Raw genomic sequence first — 22,080 nt, 5'->3', positions numbered from 1 at the left:
GGATCCCTTCCTTACACCTTATACAAAAATCAATTCAAGATGGATTAAAGACTAAAATGTTAGGCCTAAAACGATAAAAACCCTAGAAGAAAACCTAGGCAATACCATTCAGGACATAGGCATGGGCAAGGACTTCATGACTAAAACACCAAAAGCAATGGCAACAAAAGCCAAAATTGACAAATGGCATCTAATTAAACTAAAGAGCTTCTGCACAGCAAAAGAAACTACCATCAGAGTGAACAGGCAACCTACAGGGTGGGAGAGAATTTTTACAATCTACCCATCTGACAAAGGGCTAATATCCAGAATTTACAAAGAACTGAAACAAATTTACAAGAAAAAATCAAACAACGCCATCAAAAAGTGGGCAAAGGATATGAACAGACACATTTATGCAGGCAAAAGACACGTGAAAAAATGCTCATCATCACTGGCCATCAGAGAAATGCAAATCAAAACCACAAGGAGATTAAATATGAATTATTAGCTTTAAGGTATAATTAACATATAATGAGCATCAGCAATTTGAAGTGTACAACTTAACGAACTTTCAGAATAGTCATGTAACCACAACCATGATCATGATATAGAACATTTCAAACATCACCACAATCAGTCCCCTACCGTTCCTTTGCAATAAATTTCCTCCCTTAACTCCTACTCCTGGCATCCACTGATCTGCTTTCTGTCCTGAATTTTGTCTTCTCTAGAAATTTTAAAAGAAATCACATAGTATGTCATCTCTCTTTCACTTAGCATAATATTTTTGAGATTCACAAATATTGCTGAGTCAGTAGTTAGTTCCTTTTTATTGCTGAATAGTATTCCATTCTTTCAAGGTATCACTGTTGGTTTCTTCATTCACAAGTTAATGGACATTTGGGGCTGTTTACAAATTTAGGTTATTATAAATAATATGTATACTCGAGTATGCATCCTTGAGTGAAGGTATATGCCTTTGTGTGATTTTTTATTTTCATATTATAGGTACACAACATAATTTTCATTTTCTTCACGATTGTAACTTGCCTTCAAGATCTGTATATATTGATTAATATTCACAGATATAAATGTTAAAATCTATACACACATATTCTTGTTCCTAATCTTATGTTATCATTCTATGCTTGAAAATTTATAACATATTTTTAATGCTAGTATCTACTGTTTGATTCCTTTCTGAATGACTTTTTTTCAGGTTTATTGAGGTATGATTGAAAAATAAAAATTGTATATATTTAAGGTGTACAAAACATGATGTTCTGATAAACTTATACATTCTAAAATGAGTACCACAATCAAGGTAATTAACATATCCATTACATCATACAGTTTACCTCTGAAAGAGAAGGTAAGAATACTTGAGATAAGATACTTTCTTACCTTATTAGTGGGGCAAAAATTTTTAAAGATTGCAAAACAGCTAATCCTGATAAAAATGCAGGAAAATAGGCATTTCAGTAGGGATGAAGCTGTGACCTGCTGCAACTACTGGGGAACATAAATCTAGTAATAACTATTACAAATTTTAAATGCAAATGTTCGTGACACAGAAACCCCAGATTTGGGATTCTAGTCTATAGAATTAAGAGCATCAGTTAAGAAGAATATATGAACAAGATATTTATTAAGACTTAGCTATGGTGTCAAAAAACTGAAAACATCTGAGTATCCACCCATTCAGTGAAATGGTCGAGTAAATGAGGCTCATTAGTGTAACAGAATGTTACCTAATATTGAAAGGTATGTGTTAGATCTCTATCAACTGTTTTAAGGAACAGCTAAAATATTTTCTTAAATAAAGCAAGATGCAAAGTAATGTGCATAAAATAATTTCATTTTAAAATACAACCACCACCATCCTATGTGTGTATGTGTATTTTGCATTTGAATGTATGAGTAAGTAAATGTGAGTGGAAGGATACACACCAGCCAATAGCACTAATTAGCTCAGAGGGAATGTGAGTAGAAAAGGGTGAGAATACTATTTTATTTTATTATTTTATTTTTTGTTTTTTGAGACGGACTCTCGCTCTGTCGCCCAGGCTGGAGTGCAGTGACATGATCTCAGCTCACTGCAACCTCTACCTCCCAGGTTCAAGCAATTCTCCCTGCCTCAGCCTCCTGAGTAGCTGGGATCACAGGCGCCTGCCACTACATCCAGTTAATTTTTTTTTGTAATACACTTTTAAAAATACATTTTTTTAGCCAGGCGCGGTGGCTCACACTTGTAATCCCAGCACTTTCAGAGGCTGAGGCAGGTGGATTACCTGAGGGTGGGAGTTTGAGACCAGCTTGACCAACATGGAGAAATCCCATCTCCACTATAAATACAAAATTAGCCGGGCATGGTGGCACATGCCTGTAATCCCAGCTACTTGGGAGGTTGAGGCAGGAGAATTGCTTGAACCCAGGAGGCAGTGGTTGCAGTCTGCCAAGATTGTGCCATTGCACTCCAACCTGGGCAACAAGAGCGAAACTCCATCTCAAAAAAAAAAAAATTAAATCCAGAAAGATTTAAAAATCTAAACTTTAAAATCCAGAAAATATCAGAGAAAAATTAAAAAGTACACTTCAAAAATCTTGGCACATGCCAGACAAAAAGGTCACATGCTGAATGATTCCATTTATATCAAATGTCTAGTTTAGAATAAGTAAATCCATAGAGACAAAAAACTAGAATAGTGGTTGCCAAGGGCCATGAGGGGAGAGGGACAGGGAGTGATTACTGATGGGTTTCTTTTTGGGAAGATGAAAATGTTCTGCATTGAAACAGTGGTGATTGATGACTGTACAACTTTGTTAATCCAGGGCCTGTGCCAGGGAAGGGCCAATGCAAGGGCAGGGCAGGGACAGGGTGGCACAGGGCCAAGACAGGGCCAGGGTGGGGCCAGGGCAGGGCGGGGCCGGGGCAGGTCAGGGCCAGGACAGGCCAGGTAATGGTAGGGCAGGTCCAGAGCAGGGGCAGGGCAGGGCCAGGTCGAATGCTAAGGCCATGCCCAGAGCAGGGCCAAGGCAGACGCAGGGCCACAACATGGCAGGGCCAGGGTAGCACAGGGCCGAGGAAAGGCCAGGGCAGGTAGGAGCCAGGGCAGGGCCGGAGCCAGGGCAGGGCCAGGGCCAAGGCAGTGCCAGGGCCAGGGCAGGGCCACAGCTAGGTCAGGACCAGGGCCAAGTCAGGGTCAGGGCTATCGTAGGACCAGTGGCAGGGTAAGGGCCACGACAGGACCAGGGGCAGGGCCATGGGCATGGCCAAGGCAGGGCTCCAGCCTGGGCAGTGTTGGGCTGGGCAGGGCCAGGGTAGTACAGTGCCCAGTCAGGGCTGGGCCAGGGCAGGACCAGAACCAGGGCAGTGCCAGAGCCAGGGTAGAACCGGGCAGGGTCACAGCCAGGGACATGACAGGACCAAGGCCAGGGCCAGAAGCAGGGCAGAACCAGGGCCAGGGCATGGACATGGCAGGGCCAGGGCTTAAGACAGGGCCAGGTCAGGGCCAGGGCCATGGCAGGACCAGGGCCAGTGGAGGGCCAGGGCAGGGTGAGGGTAGCACAGGGCCAAGGCAGGGCAGGGTCAGTGTAGAGCAAGGACCAGGCCAGGGTATGGCAGGGCACAGCCAGGGAAGTCTAGGGCCAGAGCCAGGTCCGGGGCATGGACAGGGCAGGGCCAGAAATGTGGCAGGACCAGAAAGGGGCCAGGGCAAGGGCAGGCCAGGGAAGGACCAGGGAAAAAGCATGGCCAGGGAGGGGCTAGGGCAAGGGGAGGGCCAGGGCAGAACCAGGGCCAGGACAGGCCAAATGCAGGGCCAGGGTAGGGTGAGGGTAGGGCCAGGGCAAGGTCAGGGCCAGGGCAGGACTAAGATAGCACAGGGCCAAGGCCAAAGCCAGGGCAGGGGCAGGAGCAGGCCTGCATGAGGGCAGGACCAGGGCCAGGGATATGGCAGAACCAGGGGCAGGGCCAGGGCCAGGGCTGTGCCAGGACAGAAAAAGAGCAGAGCAGGGCAGTACCAGAGCCAGGCCATAGAGAGGGTAGGGCAAATGCCAAGGCAAGGCCAGGGTAGTGCCAGGGCTGAGGCAAGGTCAGGGAAGGTCCAGGGCTGAGTCAGGGCTAGACCCAAGACAGGGGCAAAGGCCGGGGCAGATCTAGGGCACAAGCAGGGCAGGCTAGGGCAGGGCAATAGCAAGACCAGGCCATGGCAGGGCCAGCCCAGGATAGAACAGGGCACAGGCAGGGCAGGGCCAGGGACACAGCTGGGACAGGACAAGGACCAGGGCAAGGGTATGGCCAGGGCAGAGGTAGGGCCAGAGCCAGGGTCTGGGCAGGGACAAGGCAGGTCCATTGCAGGGCCAGAGTTCAGACCAGGGCCAGAGCAGGGCCAGGGCAGGTCCAGGGCCAGGACCAGGAAAGGGCAATGTCAGGACCAGGGCCATGGCAGGACCAGCAACAGGACTAGGGCGAGGACAGGGACAGGGACAGGGTCAGGGCTAGGGCCAGAATAGCATGCCAGGGAAGGGCCAGGGCAAATCAGGGCCAGGACAGGGTCAGGCCCAGAGCTAGGCCAGGTATGGCCTTAAGCAGCGAAGGCCAGGGCCAAGGTCCATGCCAGGGCCAGAGCAGAGCCAAGACAGTGGCAGCTCCAGGGCAGGGCCAGGGTTAGGACCATGGACATGTCCAAGGCCAGTGCCAGGGAAAGGGCAAGGGTGGGGGCAGGGTCAGGGTCATCTAAAAACCAGGGACAAAGCTAGGCCCAGAGCAGGGCCAGGACAGGTACCTGGCAGGGCCAGGGTCTGGGACAGGGCCATGGCAGGGCCAGAGCCACAGCCAGGTCTGTGCTATAGCCAGGTACAAGACAGGGCTCAGGCAAGGCTAGGGTGAAGGCCAAGGTAGGGCCAGGGCAGGGTCAAAGCCAGGCTAGGGCCAAGGCAGGGCCAGGGCAGGCAGGACAGGTCCAGGAAAGCATAGGGCCAAGGCAGGGCAGGGCCAGGCCAGTGCCAAGACCAGGGCAGGGACAGGGCCATGGCCATGGCCTGGGCAGGACCAGGTTCAGGGCAGGAGCAAAAGAAGGGCAAGGACAGTTCAGGTTCTTGGCACAGCCGGGGTCCAGGACAGGGTCAGGGTAGGGCCAAGGCAGGGTCTGGGCCATAGTAAGACCAGCGACAGGGCTGTGGCTAGGATAGTGACAGGGCCAGAGTCAGGGCAAGGACCAGAGCAGTGCAAGGCCAGGGTAGGGCCAGTATTTCAGGGTCAGGACAGGGTCAGGGCCAGGGCAGAACCAGGGTAAGTTCTCAAGCCAGGAAGGGCCAGGGCCAGGAGAGGTCCAGCATCTGCATTAGGGCACGAGCAGGGCCAGACCAGGGTAAGGGTCAGGGCCAGGGCCAGGGTAGGGACAGGGCAAGAAACACGGCAGGACCAGGGGCAACACCAAGGCCAGAGCTGAGCCAGGGCTGAGTCAGGGCTGAGTCAGGGCAAGGCATGGTATGGCCAGTGCAGGACAGGACCAGAGCCGGTCCATAGAGACAGCAGGGCCGATGCCAAGGCAGAGCCAGGCTGGTGCCAAAGCTGAGGCAGTGTCAGGGCATGTCCAGGGCGTGGCCAGGGCCCGGGCCAGAACCGAGCCAGGGCACAGCCAAGGCAGGGTAAGGCAGGGCAATGGCATGGCCGGGTCAGTGCCAGGACAAGGCAGAACAGGACAAGGCAATGGTAGGGGCAGAGCAGGGACAGGCCAAAACAGGGTCAAGTCACTTCAGGGCCAGGGCAGGGCCAGGGCCAGGGATATGGCAGGACAAAGACCAGGGCCAGGGTCAGGGCCAGGTCTGGGCTAGGGCCAGGTCCAGAGCAGGCCCTAGCCAAGACTAGGGTGAGAGCCAAGGTAGGGCCAGGGCAGGGTCAAAGCCAGAGTAGGGTGAGGGCAGGGCCAGGGCAGGGTGATGACACGGCCAGAGCACGGCAGGGCAAGGTGGTGGCAAGACCAGGGCAGACTACTGCCAGCTCAGGGCCAGGGAAAGGCCAGGGCCAGGACAGAACCAGGAAAGGGTCTGGGTCAGGGCCAGGAGCAAGGCAGAGCAGGGCCAGGGCCATGGCAGAGTCAGCAGGTCCTTGGCAGGATCAGGTTCCAGGCCAGGGCCAGGGCACAGGCAGGGGCAGGGCCTGGATAAGGGCAGAGCCAGGGATATGGCAGGACCAGGGTCAGGGCCAGGGCCAGGGCCCAGGCTGGGCCAGGACAGGGCCAGAGCCAGGCCATAGTGAGGGCAGGGCAAAAGCCACGGCAAGGTCAGGGCAGGTCCAGGGAGCCGCCAGCGTCAGGCAGGTCCAGGGCACAACCAGGGCAGGGTAAGGCAGGGCAATGGCACCACTGGGCCATGACAGGGCAAGGTCAGTGCCAGGAGAGGGCAGAACAGGCAGGGCCATGGTGGGGCCAGGGCAGGGACAGGCCAAGGCAGGGCCAGGACATGTCCAAGGCCAGGTCAGGGCCAGAACAGGACCAGGACCATGACCATTGGCAGGGCCAGTGCTATGGCAGGGCCAGGGTCAGGACAGGGGGCAGGGCCAGAGCCAAAGCAGGGTCAGCACAGATTCAGGGAAGGTCCAGGTCAGAGGTGGGACCAGGGCCTGAGCCAGGGAAGGGCCAGTGCAAGGGCAGGACCAGAGCAGGGACAGGGCAGCACAGGGCCAAGACAGGGCCAGGGTGGGACCAGAGCAGGGCAGGGCTGAGACAGTCCAGGTAATGGTAGGGCAGGTCCAGGGCAAGGCAGGGCAGGGCAGTACAGGGCCAGGTCCACAGCACGGGCAGGGCATAGCCAGGCCCATTGTGAATGCATCGGCCCTCCCTACAAGGCTCCTACCACCTGGCCACTGCCACAGCCTGGCCACCGCTGTAGGCCTGCCCCCACCCTGGCCGCAGCCGCCTGCCCTCCTACTGCTCCAGCATGCTGCTGTCTGCATTGCCACCACCAGCCCACAGAGAAGTGAGCTGTGGTGTTGCAGACTCCAGGTCTGCAGCTGGGAAGGCAAAGCCAGAAAATCCTAGAGGAAGACGCAAGGGGTGGTAGCGTCAGAGCCTCACTTTGTCATGCCAGCCACTGGGTGGCAGGGGCCAGTTTCAGTGAAGGCACTCACACCCACCCTTCAAAGTCCAGACTCTCCTTTTGGCCCAAGCTGGCCAGAAACTGGGGCCTGGGGTGGGTGCTGGAGACACCATAGTGCCTGGCTCCCCACTCCACAGGAACTGCTGTGCCCACTCGGGCTGCACTCCTCGGGGAGCAGGAGCAGCAGAAACTCAGACCCAGCCAACCCTCTGCACCCAGGTGCCACTTCCTGTTCTGGATGCCTCCATGTACAGGCCCCTGTCCCCAGTGGTGTCTGCTACTCCATACTGGGGGGTGCCAGGCAGTCTCTGTGGCACAGACCCAGAGTGCATGGGCCCAGGAACCACGGTGGGTGTAGGGGCTCTGCCATGCTCAGGATTTCCACAGAAACACTGTGTCTGCCGCGCTCCAGTATGAGCAAGAGTAGGTTGCCCTCTGGAGTGTGGAGTCCAGGGAGAGGAGAACCGCTCCTTCCTTGGATGCCACCACTGTCGCTGCCAACTCTGCTGACCGTCGCCAGCAGTGCAGCCCCCAACAGTACCCAACTTGCCCCGCTCCACGGCTAGTCCTGCCCTCAATAGCGCCCCCCACCTCCACCCCTGCAACGCCACCAGCAGCATATACCCGATAGTGCCCTAACCTGTCCTCCTCTATGGGCATTGCAGTCCCAGAGAGCACCCATAACACGCCCCCCACCATAGGCAGTGCAGCCCCATATAATGCTACCAACCAGTACCCCCAGTGCAGGCAGTGACACCCTAGATAGCGCCCCCAACCCACCCCACACTGTGAAAAGTGCAGCCCCGATGGCCCCTATCCTATCACTCTGGTCATGCTGCAGTCTCTGTCACCACCACCACCAACCACAGTGAGGCAAGCCACTGGGCCACAGGCTCTAGCCTCCAGCAGCTGGGCACAGAGCAGCTCTTGCTGATGGCTGCCTGTTACCACTCCGACCACGCTGCTGTCTCCATGGCCATCTTCTTTGACTACAAAAGAATAAAACTAGGTATCAATAAGAAGAATAATTTTGGAAACCATACAGTCACATGGAAGTTAAATAATACGCTCCTGAATGAATGACTAGTGGGTCAATGAAGATACTAAGGTGGAAATTGAAAAATTTCATGAAACAAATGGTAATGAAGACACAAAATACCAAAACTTATGATATGCCAAAAACAGTACAAAGACAGAGATTCATAGCTATAAGTGCCTACCATCCAAAGAGAAGAAAAACTTCAAATAAACAATACATCTTAAAGAACTAGTAAAGTAAGAACAAACTAAACCCAAAATAAGAAAAGAAATAATAAAGATCGTAGCAGAAATAAAGTTGAAATTTAAAAAATACACAAGATTAAACAAAAAGTTGGTTTTCTGGAAAGCTACACAAAACTGACAAACTTTTAGCCAGGCTAAGAAAAAAGAGAGAAGATTCAAATAAATAAAATCAAAAAATAATATAGGAGACGTTACAACTGATACTTCAGAAATTCAAAGGATCTTAACTGGCTATTATATGCCAATAAATTAGGAAGCCTAGTAGAAATCCTAGATGCATATAACCTACCTAGGTTGAACAGTGAAAACATCCAAGACCAGAACCGATTGGTAACAAGTAATGAGATCGAAGCCATCAGAAAAAGTCTCCCAGTAAAGAAAAGCCCAGGAACCAATGGCTTCACTGCTGATGGCTTCACACCACACATTTACAGACCTAGTACCAATCCTACTCAAACTATTTTGAAAAACAGCAGGGAATACTTCCAAACTTATTCTGTGGGGCCATTATTACCCTCATACCAAAATCAGACAAAGACATCAAAGAAGGAAACTACAGGCCAGTATCTCTAATATTGATGCAAATATCCTCAACAAAATACCAGCAAATCAAATTCAGCAATACATTAAAAAGATAATTCATCAGGATCAAGTGGGATGTGTCCCTGGGATGCAAGGGTCATTCAACACTCAATGTGATACATCATATCAACCAAATAAACGACAAAACAGTATGATTATGTCAACTGAAACTGAAAAAGCATTTGATGAAATTCAGCATTCCTTCATGTTATAAATCCTCAAAAAACCAGGTACAGAAGAAACATACTGCAACATAATAAAAACCACATGAGAGAGACTCATAGCTAGAATCATATGGAATGGGGGAAAATGGAAAGCTTTTCCTCTAAGATGTGGAACACGATAAGGATGCCCACTGTCACCACTGTTACTTAACATAGTGCTGGAAATCCTAGCTAAAGCAATCAGTGCAGCCCCTGATACGGTCCCCAACCAACCCTGCCCCCTGCCACCAGCAGTGTAGCCCCCCCCCGCCCGATAGCACACCCAACACACCCAAACTGCCCCCTCTCCCCGCACTGTGGGCATTGCAGCACCCCATAGCGCCCTCAACCCGAAACCCCCCCACCCGCACCCCCGAGCAGTGCAGCCCTGGATAGCACCCTTAACCCACCTCACTGCTGCCGGCAATACAGTCTGGGATAGTGCTCCCAACTAGCAGGCCTAGCGGTTTTCTTTCATCCAATCAGAACATGAAGTCCAGGAACCTGGCTGGCATAACCTCAGTATATAAAACATGCTAAGGGGGAATTGTGCCATTGCAGGCTGTTGTGCCTCAGCGTTCCCAACCCCTCCGTTCGCACCTTAAAGAAGGCGAAAGCGGAGTCCCCCGCCACACGCTGGGGGCTGGAGGCTGGATCCTGTGGCACCAGGGCTTGGCTGTGCATAGTGTGTGGCGGCGATGGAGACAGGCGGCTGGCAGCGAGAGCTGCTCCTTGCCTGGATACAAGAAGGGAAAGAGGAGGCACCTACCACAGGCTGGAGGCTAGAGTCTGTGGGACTGCGGCTGGCCTCGCTGGCTCGCCTCGCTGCGGTGGGTGGCAGCAGCGGACACTGCAGCCGGCCAGAGCGTAGAAAGGCGATTGGGTAAGTGCGCTATCCGGGGCTATACTGCCCGCGGCCGGGGGCGGTAGGGGTGTTAATCCGGGCGTCACTACTTTAGGTGTGCTATGCCGGGCTGCGCTGCCCGCAGCAGCGGGGGGGGGGGGGGGGGGGGGGGGGGCGGGTTGGGGGCACTAGGCACTATCCTGGGCTGTATTGCCAGCAGCAGTAGGGCTGGTTGGGGGCCCTATTGGGTGCTACACTGCCCGCCACAGGGGACGGGGGACGGGTTAGGGCCGCTACTGTGGTTACACTGCCGGCGGCGCCGGGGTGGGGGGACTGGTCGGGGTGCTGACTGGGGTGGGGGGTGGTTTGGGGGCTGCACCGCCCGCGGCGGGGGGCTTGTTGGGGGGGCTATCTGGGGCTGCAATGCCCCCCGCAGGGAATAGGTTAGGGGCAGTATCCGGTGGTACACTGCAGGTTGGGGGGGGCGGGAAAGGGGGAGTACAGGGAGGTGATTGGAGGGGGTGGTTTCGGGCGCTATCGCGGGCCAGACTGCTCATGATAGAGGGGGGCGTTGGGTGCGCTATTGGGGGCTACATTGCCAGCGGCAAGGGGCAGTTTGGGAGCGATACCCCACCGGTGGCAGGTGGGGAGGTGTGGTGGGTTGTGGGCATCATTAGGGGGCTGTACTGTGGTCAGTGGGAGCGAGTTAGGGGAGCTATCAGCTGCTGCACTGCCTGTGGCGGGGGTCAGGTTTGGTGCGCTATCGGGACCATATTCTCGGTAGTGGCATACGGGTTAGGGGAGCTGTCGGGGGCTAAGCTGTCCACTGGGGGGTGCGGGTTGGGTGCGCTATCCAGGGCATCATACCCCGCGGCTTGGGGATGGTTGGGGGTGCCATCCGCTATCTGGGACGGCACTGCCCATCGTGGGGAGCGGGTTGGGGGCCTTAAGGATCCGTGGCTGCACTATTCACGGCGGGGATCAGGTTGCAGCGCTTTCTGGGGCGTCACTGCCCGCGGCGGGGGGGTTGGTTGGGGGTCCAATCCGTGGCTGCATGGCCCATGGCAGGGGGCAGGTTGGGGGAGTTATCTGGTGCTGCAACGTCTGAGGCGGGGACGGGTTGGGGGCGCTATTGGGTTTCTACACTGCAGCGGCGAGGGAAGGGTGTTAGGGGCGCTATCCCGGGTCCAACAGCTGGCGGCGGGTTAGGGGCGCTATCAGGGGGTGCCCTGCAGGTGGCGGCAGAGGTTTCAGCAACACCAGTGGCCTACAAAGAAGGAGCCTTCCTCCTCTCCCCAGACTCCAGACTCTAGAGGGCGACCTCCTCCTGCTCCTGCTCCTGGAGCGCAGCGAGCGCACAGCGTTTCCACAGGAATCCTGAGAATGGCAAGGCCCCCATACCCGCGGTGGTTCCCAGGCCCGCCCCCTCTCGCAGCTGCAGCCCCACCTGCCAGCGCGTGCGGCCTCCGAGCAACTTCCGGGAGCCGGGCGGCTACCGCGGTGCAGGCGCGCGCCCAACGGCTTTGCGAGGCTCACTCGGTCTGAGAGGTCGGAGGCTGCGAGTGTCGCTGCTGAAGGCTGTGGTGGACCGGGCTGGATCGCGGATTTTGGATTAGATAATAGATTTGGGATCGCGGATTGGGGGTTGGATCGCGGATTTGGGGTTGGATAGGGGATTTGGGGTTGGATAGGGGATTTGGGGCTGGGTCGGCGGGGGCGGGGGCGGGGGGGGGAGGTGAAAAGGTGACAGGGAGCTGCCCCCTCTCAAGAGCCGGTGGTTGGGAGTCTGAGAAGTCACCACCATGAAGTTGCTCGGCTTCAGGAGCCGCAGGGGCCAGACGGTCCTGGGCTCCATAGACCACCTCTACACGGGTTCCGGGTACCGAATCCGGTACTCGGAACTGCAGAAGATCCACAAGGCAGCTGTCAAGGGCGACGCCGCGGAGATGAAGCGTGTCTGGCGGGCAGGAGCGGAGACCTGGACGCCCTGGACAAGCAGCACAGGTAGCGGGGGCTCAGCCCGGGGTGGCAGGGGGTCCCCAGGTCCGGCTTTCTGGCAGCCCCTGGGACGGGGGCCTTGGAGGTCGCCGGGCACTCTCTGAGCGGCGGAGCCAAACGGACCCTCAGCTGTTTTCCATCCCTCATAATTCCCTGGCTGGAGCAGTTGGTGGAGAATTTGAGTGATTTAACTCACGAAGTTAAGCATATACGGTGTTGTTAATTTTAATGTACACTTTTAAAACATGGTTTATATACATTATAGGAGGTGCCTAATGAGAGAACTCATTCCCCTGTCAAAAATACCGTGAGTTATTTTCAGTAGGCGAAAAGTTCTTAGATAAAACTGTCCGTTTTACATCCGTATCCCCGTGTAGGTAGGTTCTTTACTGAAGGTTCTTAGAGAGAAACGTGGAAGTGGGAGGTGGGTTCTGTGTTCTTGAATGGGAAAGCACATTTTCCTCAAAATGTAAGCTCTTTCTGTGTTTATCAATTTTACATAGACCGAATGAAAATATCAAGGTTTTAACATTTTTGTATGACACCTGCTGTCTTTCACTATTGTGATGACATTTAAAAAAATTTCATAATGGAGTGAAAAAACACTTGCTCCTCTAGATATCAAAATGTGCTCTTAATTTCTACAATTAATTGTTTACTAACAGCTGAAAAGACAAACGCATAGAACAGAATAGGCAACCCAGAAACACTGAAATTATGTAAGATATACGTAAGGATTAATGAGTAGGAAAGGATGAATTATTAATGAAAAAATGTCTGCTGTTTGAAGAAAACTAATGAAATTTTATGTCACAAACATGAGTTCCTGATGGAATACAGATAGAAATTTTTACATATGAAAATGAGTAAAGTACCGGAAGAAAACACAAACGCTTATTTTACAGGTACACTTTATGTTGACAAAAGCCTTCCTAAGAATGACCTCATAAGCAGGCATTCTGAAGGCTGATTTAGCAAACTAAAAATTAAAACTGCCTGTGTTTCAGAAAAAAAATAACAAAAGAGAGCTTACTTGAAAAATATTAACTATATTATATATATATATATATATTCAGATGAAAAGTGTGTTTTCATTTTAGAGGGAATTCATTATATTCTTTTTCTTTTTTTTTTTTGAGTCAGAGTCTTGCTTCTTTGCCCAGGCTGGTGTCCAATGGCACAATCTTGGCTCACTGCAACCTCTGCCTCCTGGGTTCAAGCAATTCTCCTGGCTCAGCCTCCCAAGTAGCTGGGGTTACAGGCAGGTGCCAGCATGCCTGGCTAATTTTTCTATTTTTAGTAGAGAGGGGTTTCACCATGTTGGCCAGGCTGGTCTTGAACTCCTGAGCTCAAGTGATCTGCCTGCCTCAGCCTCCCAAAGTGCTTGGATTACAGGCATGAGCTACCGTGCCCAGCCTATATTGTTTATTATATATCATATGGTATATATATTGCTGATACATATACCATATATATTATTACAGATATAATCTGTTATATATATATCAGTTATATATACACATTAGATGAAAAGTTGTATGTATATATACACATTAGATGAAAAGTACATTTTCATTTTACAGGGAATTCTTTCAAATCAAATCATCAAAAACTCTAAAATTGGGCAAAGTACTTTTTTCCAGATCTGCAAGTTATTTGTGTACATAGCAAAAAGTCCTTCGCATTTCTGGTATAAGAATTTAAATTAAAGGAGGAATGAAAGTTTTCTATCCACAATATTTGGGAGGATGTTTTATACTCCTGCTTAAAGTTTAAGTTGCTGATTACTTTTCAAATAGATAATTTGGTGGTAAGTACTACATTTAAAAAATATGTATGCTCTTTACCCATCAATTCCATTATACTAAAACACCCTTAGGAAATAAAGATACATGCACTTTATTTTTCACAGCACTTATTTTAAAAAGAACCCATAGAATGGATCCTATAAATAAATTTCAGTTGCATCCATAGGATGGAATAATATGTGACCATTGAAGGTGGCAATAGATACAGAAGTATATTGATGTGCGAAGATGTATTTTGTTATAGCTAGTGAGGAAAAAAAATCAATTAAATTATACATACACACAAACATACTATGGTCTTGTTTTAGCAAAAAATATGTACAAAATATAAAATTTGTAATTTCTGAGCATTTATATTTTAAGTAAAGTTCCTTTTTCTTATCTGTGATTGCTGCAGTGAGCATGTACAAAACTTCTAGTAAAGTTTATTAATAAAGGAATAATCCTCGGGAAGAGAGGAATATGAATCTTACAATATTAAAAATAATTTCTCACTTTCTATTTTTTATCATTATTGTGTGTATTGTTATCTTCTTTGAACTTTTAGCCTCTTCAGAAGTAAAAAGGGAATGTCTTTATCTGTTTCCAGATTTTATTATCTATATATTTTATTATGTACATATGTTTTTCTTATATATTCATTCAATTTATGCAAACAATGATAGATTAATCTTTTCATTTTAATTGTATTCTTTAAAAATAAAAATAACATAAATAATTACTATTGCAAAAATATTGCTTTATAGGAGTTATTTAAAAATATTGAACTCCCCAACTGTATTTATACATTCTTTCATTCTATTTATTCATCAAACATAACCTGAGTACCTGTTATGTAGCAGACATATTCTACTATCTCTCAGGACCCTTCTATCCTTAAAAACTTCATGTTTACCTGCCCTGCCTGCACAAGCTGAGAGATTTAAAATAGGAATATTGGGACTTAATCTCCTTGAAACTTTGTCTCCCACTTTTCAAACAAAAGCATTTCTGAAGTTAGAAAATAGTAGAAGATAACTTTTAACTGCCCATTCAAAAGTTTATCAGTCTTAAATACTAATATTAATCATTGGAAAGTCTTATTTACATATATTCTGTAAGTATAAATATTGAATAAAATGAGCCATATGTATTCATTTGAATCATGAGTCTCCTTTGGCTTCAGTTTGTTTGAAAATCAAGGAATTAATTTGTTTAAAAAATGCATTTTTGTTATTTCAGTGCTCTATCCCCATAGTACCTTTAAGAACTAAAATGTATTTACATGCCAGTTATATGCCTAGAACTGCCCTAGACCTGCTGAGTATACCATATTCTACTTAATGTAAGGTCTCATGGATTGTGTGATGCCCCACTATTTTATATATCAATAAGATAATTTTTAAAATGCTACCAATTATAGTTATAATAATATAAGTGGCATTCCAATGTCAGAAGTATTAAAATGTGACCTACTCTTTAAGCCATCCTGCGAAGTAGGTATAATTGTATCTTTTACCTAATTAAAATGTTTTTGTTAAGTAGTAGTAATAGTAACAATTATAATATCTGGCTGGGTGCAGTGGCTCACACCTGTAATCCCAGAACTTTGGGAGGCTGAGGTGAGAGGATTGCTTGATGCCAGGAGTTTGAGACCATCCTGGGCAACAAAGTGAGATTCTTACTCTACAAAAATTTTTAAATAAATAGCTGGGCATGCTGGTGCACATCTGTAGTCCCAGCTACTCAGGAGGCTGGGGATGGAAGATCGCTTGAGCCTAGGAGTTCCAGGCTGCATTGAGCTATAGTTACATCATTGCACTCCAGCCTGGGCAAAAGAGTGAGACTTAGTCTCAAAAAACAAAAATCTTACAATTATTGAGTTGTTGTAGGAACTATTCTAAATACATAGCTTCTCATTTAAGCATCACGATGGTGTCCTATGAGATAGCTACTATTGTCATCTTTATTAATGAGGAAGTTGAGACACAGAAAGGCTAAGCAATAGTTGGTAAGTGACAAGGTTTAAAGAAGGACTCAAGCCCTAGTTGAACTGAATCCAAAGACTGAGCTGTTTCTATTCAAATAGGCTGCTGTTTTCATTAAGGCAGTGAACAATAAGAGCTAGTAACTATTGTACTTTCTTCAAAAAAATTAAGTGTTTGTTTTGAAGGCAGAGGAAAAACATGCTATTCAGTTTTTAGTTACATGAATGATTGTATGTTTTGAGATGTTGCACTACAGTTTCCTAAAAAGTCCTGTTACTCTCGTAGAACTGCTCTACATTTGGCCTGTGCCAGTGGCCATGTGAAAGTGGTCACTCTCCTGGTTAGCAGAAAATGCCAGATTGATATCTGTGACGAAGAAAACAGAACGCCTTTGATACAGGTATATTAGAGCCAACTCTTTTAGCATGACATGGATTTTATTTGCATATATAGAATTAAAATAAATTGATCTCATTTAAATATAACTAGTTGGTGAAACCTGTGGAATGCGTATTTTGAATTCTTGGAATTTACAATCTGTTTCTTGGTCTAACACGGACAGGCTGTCCATTGCCAGGAAGAGGCTTGTGCCGTTATTCTGCTGGAACATGGTGCCAATCCAAACCTTAAGGATATCTATGGCAACACTGCTCTCCATTATGCTGTGTATAGTGAGAGCACCTCACTGGCAGAAAAACTGCTTTTCCATGGTGAAAATATTGAAGCACTGGACAAGGTATAGATCAATCAACTTTCTTTCCAAAATATTTGTTTTAACATTGACATAGGTAAGGGTCAATTTTTTATATTTGGAAGCTCAACCATTCCCTGAATGCAAATGCAAATTATTTTGAAATAATTGTCTAAGATTTTATTTTAAATATTGATACTTTTAAAGGAGCATTAAAGGATACAGCTTTATAAAATGCACTTTGGAAAATATTTGTGAATTTGTTAAAGGTAAAACCTTTTCAACTTTTTTTTCTACGCAGGGTTATTCTTTCCTTTTTTTTCCCCCCCTAATTAGTGTAAAACAACACAGGAAAGAAAATATGCCCTGGAAATAGGCTTTATCTTAAAACTCAAACAAAACTAAAACTCTAAATTTTACATGTTGATTCAACTTATAGAGGCAAACAAACAAATCTGTGTACCACATTAGAATATAGCCCTTGTGTTTTTATATTTGCTATTAATGTGTTACTAAATGGTTGTGTATAGTCCAAGTATTTGCATGTAAAATATTTTCTTTCTCTAGTATCGTATGTTTTATCAAAAAATCAGGCTCTCATATATAATAAAAATTGCTAAAAAAAAGACTCATAATACCTGCTTCAAGAATTTTCCCAACATTTATTCATTTAAAATATATTTGTATATAATTTTCCCAGATTGTTAACCAAATAGATAATTGGTTCATAGGACTGCTAAAACTAAATTATTAAAAGAATTCATATCTGTATTTTTATTAACTCCATGGACTTCAGTGTTTAAAACTGACATTTTAGTTATGCTAAAGCTCTATAATACAATCTACAATAAGTGGACATGTTGCTGCTGATGATAATTTTCTGAAAAACTGATGTATCATCTCTCAGTGGCACAAGGCTTAAGAGGGGAAAATGGGAGGGGAAAAAGAGAGCAATCAGAAATATGCAGGTCACTTGGAAATTATGTAATGAGGGAAATGCCAAGAGGAGTTTTTTTTTTTTCCTCTTAGTTTGTTGTTCTTCCAGTTTATGTGTTGAGACAAGGCGCTCCTTAGCTTTGGGTCTAATAATTTTTGGCTTGAAAATGAGAGTGAGTTGAAACTTGCCTAGAGATTAATTTTAGGAGGACTCTGAGGAAACCAGATTGGCAGTGAATATGTGGTGATGAAGTGAGAAACACTTCAGCAGAAGGTGGAACAAATTATTAACTGACTTCTTGTCCATCCTGGCAGAAACAGCCACTTAGATAAGAGTCTAAAGACTCCTCTCAAACCTAGAAAGTCTTGGTGGGAAGGTGGGATATAAGGAGTTTGTAAATAGCAAAATTAAGTGGGATTTTGAGTTTACTTGTCTGTGTTCTACCCATACCCAGGAAACTTAACTGGAGCTTTAATAAATGACACTATCTCCTACTCTTTTCTCTTTTTGGCCACATGTCCAACTGATAAAGGGAATTAGCCATGCGGGTGAGAGATGAGACTGACGTGATTGCTGCACTAATTCTCAGAATTGTGCATTACAGTGACCTGAGGACATTTTGTTAAAAATCTACAATTGTAGGCTTTCCCCTGAGGATTTTGATGTAATAGACCTAATAAGGCCTGAACATTTTTAAAAATGTTTTCTTGAAGCTGGGCACAGTGACATGTTCCTGTAGTCCCAGCTTGAGCCTGAGTTTAAGTTCAGCTTGAGCAACATAGTGAGACTCTTGCCTCTAACAACAATAACAGCAAAAAAACAAAAACAAAAACAAAAAACCCTCAAGTTTCAGATACACTCCTGATTAAGAACCCCAGAACAGATAAGTGCAGCATGTAAATTTCTGTGTCTCAAAAATGTAAGAAATCTCTAGAAGAATTGGCGTTTGATAGGTGCTACTTCCTTCAAAGTTCTCCTTTTCAGTAATATTAGCCTGACTTATCTGTCTTTCTCTACATCTGTGACTGGGAAGTGAAAGGAAATATTACTGGCAATATCTCTCAGCTTACAGAATAACACCTTTCCTTCCCACCATTAATCATTCACTGACATTCAGAGAGTTTTTAGAAATTTGCTTATGGGTAATCTTTCAATAAGTAGAGGCTGACCCTTTCGTGATTTGATGTCCCTTTGTCACCATGCACGTGATTACGTGTCAACAAATGTTCATTACAAGTCGGGCTTTCTCAATTAGAATAGTAGCAAATCCTAAACTATTTTTTTAGTTGAAGTTGTATTATGAACGAGCTCAGTATGTTTGTTAAGTTTATAGAGCTTTAGCATAGCTTTAGCCAAGATGGCGCCACTGCACTCCAGCCTGGATGACACGGTGTGACTCCATCTCAAAAAAAAAAAAAAAAGAAAAAGAAAAAAAGGGACAAAGTATACTGGTCCAAAAAAGAAGAAAGAAAGAAAAAAAGCACAAAGTATACTGGTCAATATCGTAATGGTGAGACTGTCCCCCTTTGAGATTAGAAAATAACGGTATACTCAAAGTAACATCAATAAGAACCAACATAAAATAGACAAGATTCACTATCTACAAAAGTAATCTGCACCAAGTAGCAATGTCTGAGCGTGTGGTTGAGAATATTTTGTCTATAATATGTGTACTAGAAGGAAGAGGCCTCAAGAAAAAGGTCAGAGCTGGAAATGTAGATTAGGGAATCTAGGTCAAAGTTTTGAGATTTTAGGAGTCCTGAGAGAATTTAAAAAGTGGAACAGCAGCAAGGCGTGGTGGCTCACGCCTGTAATCCCAGCACTTTGGGAGGCCAAGGCAGGCAGATCATGAGGTCAGGAGTTCAAGATCAGTCTGGCCAACATAGTGAAATCCCATCTCTACTAAAAATATGAAAAATTAGCTGGGCGTGGTAGCACACGCCTGTAATCCTAGCTACTTGGGAGGGTGAGGCAGGAGAATCGCTTGAACCCAGAAGGTGGAGGTTGCGGTGAGCTGAGATTGTGCCACTGCACTCCAGCCTGGGTGACAGTGGGGGACTCCATCTCAAAAACAAACAAACAAACAAACAGAAAGTAATAGGACTGATGAACAGACGTTGCTGCATTTAGAAATGAAGCGGGGTCATAGGAGCAGAGGGAACATTCGGTCACTGCTCGCAGCTGCTGCTGAGTAAAGCAGGATAGAGTCCTTCATGAGCCTTGGACTTTTTTATTGGAATTATTAAAAATCAGATTTCCATATTAAAAACACAATAAGTGATGAAAAATAGATTTCTGGATGAGACCATGTGTCACAGAGTCCAATGGAAGGGGAGAAACAGGATAATAGAAAAACCACAAAAAGTGGACAAAAGTTGTGTTTTTGTTTATTATAGAAAAAAACTTTATTTAAAGAGAAAGGGTTAAGAGAAAGGGAAAAACTGAAACCTGTGGGTGAATACTTACAGAGAATGACAGTATTTAGCTCAACCTGAAGACAGATGAGGATCAAAAATGTAATGGGAAATAGATAAGAGTTTTCTAAAAATCATCTTAGATGTAATTTAAGAAAACTTGGAATATCTTAAACTATTAATGACAATGTTTCTAGAGCATATTTAAAAAGTAAAATGTAAATATAACTAATTTTTTTACTAACCCTTAGTATTTTATGTGTAAAAACCCTTGTTTGTAACAAACATTTTTGGCAGTTTAAATTTCAGAAAATATAATGAAAGTATGTATCATTTTTAGCAGTTTTAAGAAAAGTGACTATTTCTGAAATCTGCCCTTATTGACATCAGGCTTATGAAATGCACTTTATACCCCTGCCTAAATACATATTACTCATCAACTTATGAGAAATAATATTTTTAAGATAAAAGAGGGTCTCTAGATTTTACAAAAATAATTTTAAACACTTTTTTTAAGCCTGAAGATAAAAATGAAGAATTAAGGAAACTTTTTGTGTTAGTATCATCACTGGAGTATAATTTGAATCAAATAAGAAAGAAAAATCATGAATTAGAAGAAGAGGCAACTGGGTATGGTTTTCGTATTGTAGAACATGTTAATCATTTATTAATTGATTTAGCTCTAATTTTACTTGACTAAAACTGAGATACAAATTCATTTTATGTCTCCATTTTCATAATTAAATGAATTCTATTTTAAAATGTATTTCAGAAACTCACAACACAACTTTATAGGCATGTACATCATGTGGTTGGAGTCAGCTGAGCTGCTGGGGCAAGGTTGGGATGAAAAAATTTGTATTAAAATATGTATAAAAGAGAAACAACGTAATCTGAAAATTTTTTGAATGTCAAAATATTATACTTATTTATTTATTTATTTTTATTTTTATTTATTATTATTTTTTTTGAGACAGTGCCTCTGTCTCCCAGGCTGGAGTGCAATGGCACCATCTTGGCTCACTGCAACCTATGCCTCCAAGCAATCCTACTGCCTCAGCCTCCTGAGTGGCTGGGATTGCAGGCATGTGCAACCACACCCGGCTAATTTTTGTATTTTTTAGTAGAGAGGAGGTTTTGCAAAGTTGGTCAGGCTGGTCTCAAACTCCTGACCTCGTGATCTGCCTGACTCAGCCTCCCAAAGTGGCATAAGCCACCGTGCCCGGCCGCTTATTCTTTAATGATTTTGAAAACAATGACAAAGCCTTGGACATATAATGTCAAGTCCACTCTTCATTATCTAGTTTGAATTTTTATTTCTGAAGATATTTTTGCTGTCTGTGGTCATCTTTTCTTCCTTTTGTAGTATCCTCTGCTGCATTCAAATTCTTTAAAGAAGACCTATTGTGTCATTCTTTAACATCAAAATTTATCTTGATATATAGCTTATATTTTGTTTTTGCTTCTTTTTCTTTTAGATATAATACATGGACATTTACTCATTTTACACAGATACCTCCGTTGTATACACGAAGTATACATGTTATTAAACTTCTGTTTTACAGAAATAAATTTCACATATATAAAAATATATGTATAACTTAAAAGTAAAATGAGCATTCATGTTTGATCACATATATTTTTTTTAAAAAGTGGAATGTGTCTTTGAAGCCCTGAACACAGCCACTTTTCTATTTATTTACTGAGCACTTAAGTTGGTTTTCTGATTCTAATCTACATTTTTCTGTCATTGCCTTTCTCTACATGGTTTTGTATCTCTTTCATTTTGTTGACATTATGTCAGCAAAGATCTCTAGATCTCTTCTTCAAAGTCTTTAAATCGTCACACATCTCTCTGCCCCTTTCTTGGTCTTCTCTTTTTCTACATTGAATAATGTCCTTGATGCTTTTTGTGTGTACTTTTTTTTTCTTCTTATAGACTGTGAATGGGTATCAAAATGTAATTTTTTGTCTTTTTCAGATGTATGTGTTTTACTTTTTTATCTTGGTTACTCATTTCTAGGTTATGGCTTATATTTAGTAATAGGTTATTTTATCTTAGCATACCAACATGGATATGAATAGTTTATTTACAAAAAGTGTATGGTTAGGCCAGGTGTGGTGGCTCACACTTGTAATCACAGCATTTTGGGAGGCCAAGGTGGGTGGATCATTTGAGGTCAGGAGTTCAAGACCAGTCTGACCATTCAAGGCCAGTCTGACCAACATGGTGAAACCCCATCTTTATTAAAAGTACAAAATGAGCTAG

General features: G+C 45.5%; 1 pseudogene; it reads left to right on the top strand.

The window, feature by feature from the left end:
* Positions 1-11,794: 11,794 nt before the first annotated feature.
* Positions 11,795-22,080, top strand: part of LOC109024973 (ankyrin repeat domain-containing protein 18A-like) — a 30,966-nt pseudogene continuing 20,680 nt past the window's right edge.

This window comes from Gorilla gorilla, chromosome 17 (assembly GCF_029281585.2).
Source record: "Gorilla gorilla gorilla isolate KB3781 chromosome 17, NHGRI_mGorGor1-v2.1_pri, whole genome shotgun sequence".
NCBI classification, from domain to species: Eukaryota; Metazoa; Chordata; class Mammalia; order Primates; family Hominidae; genus Gorilla; species Gorilla gorilla.
The sequence above is the reverse complement of the archived record's forward strand: the minus strand, read 5'-3'. Positions and strand labels throughout refer to the sequence as shown.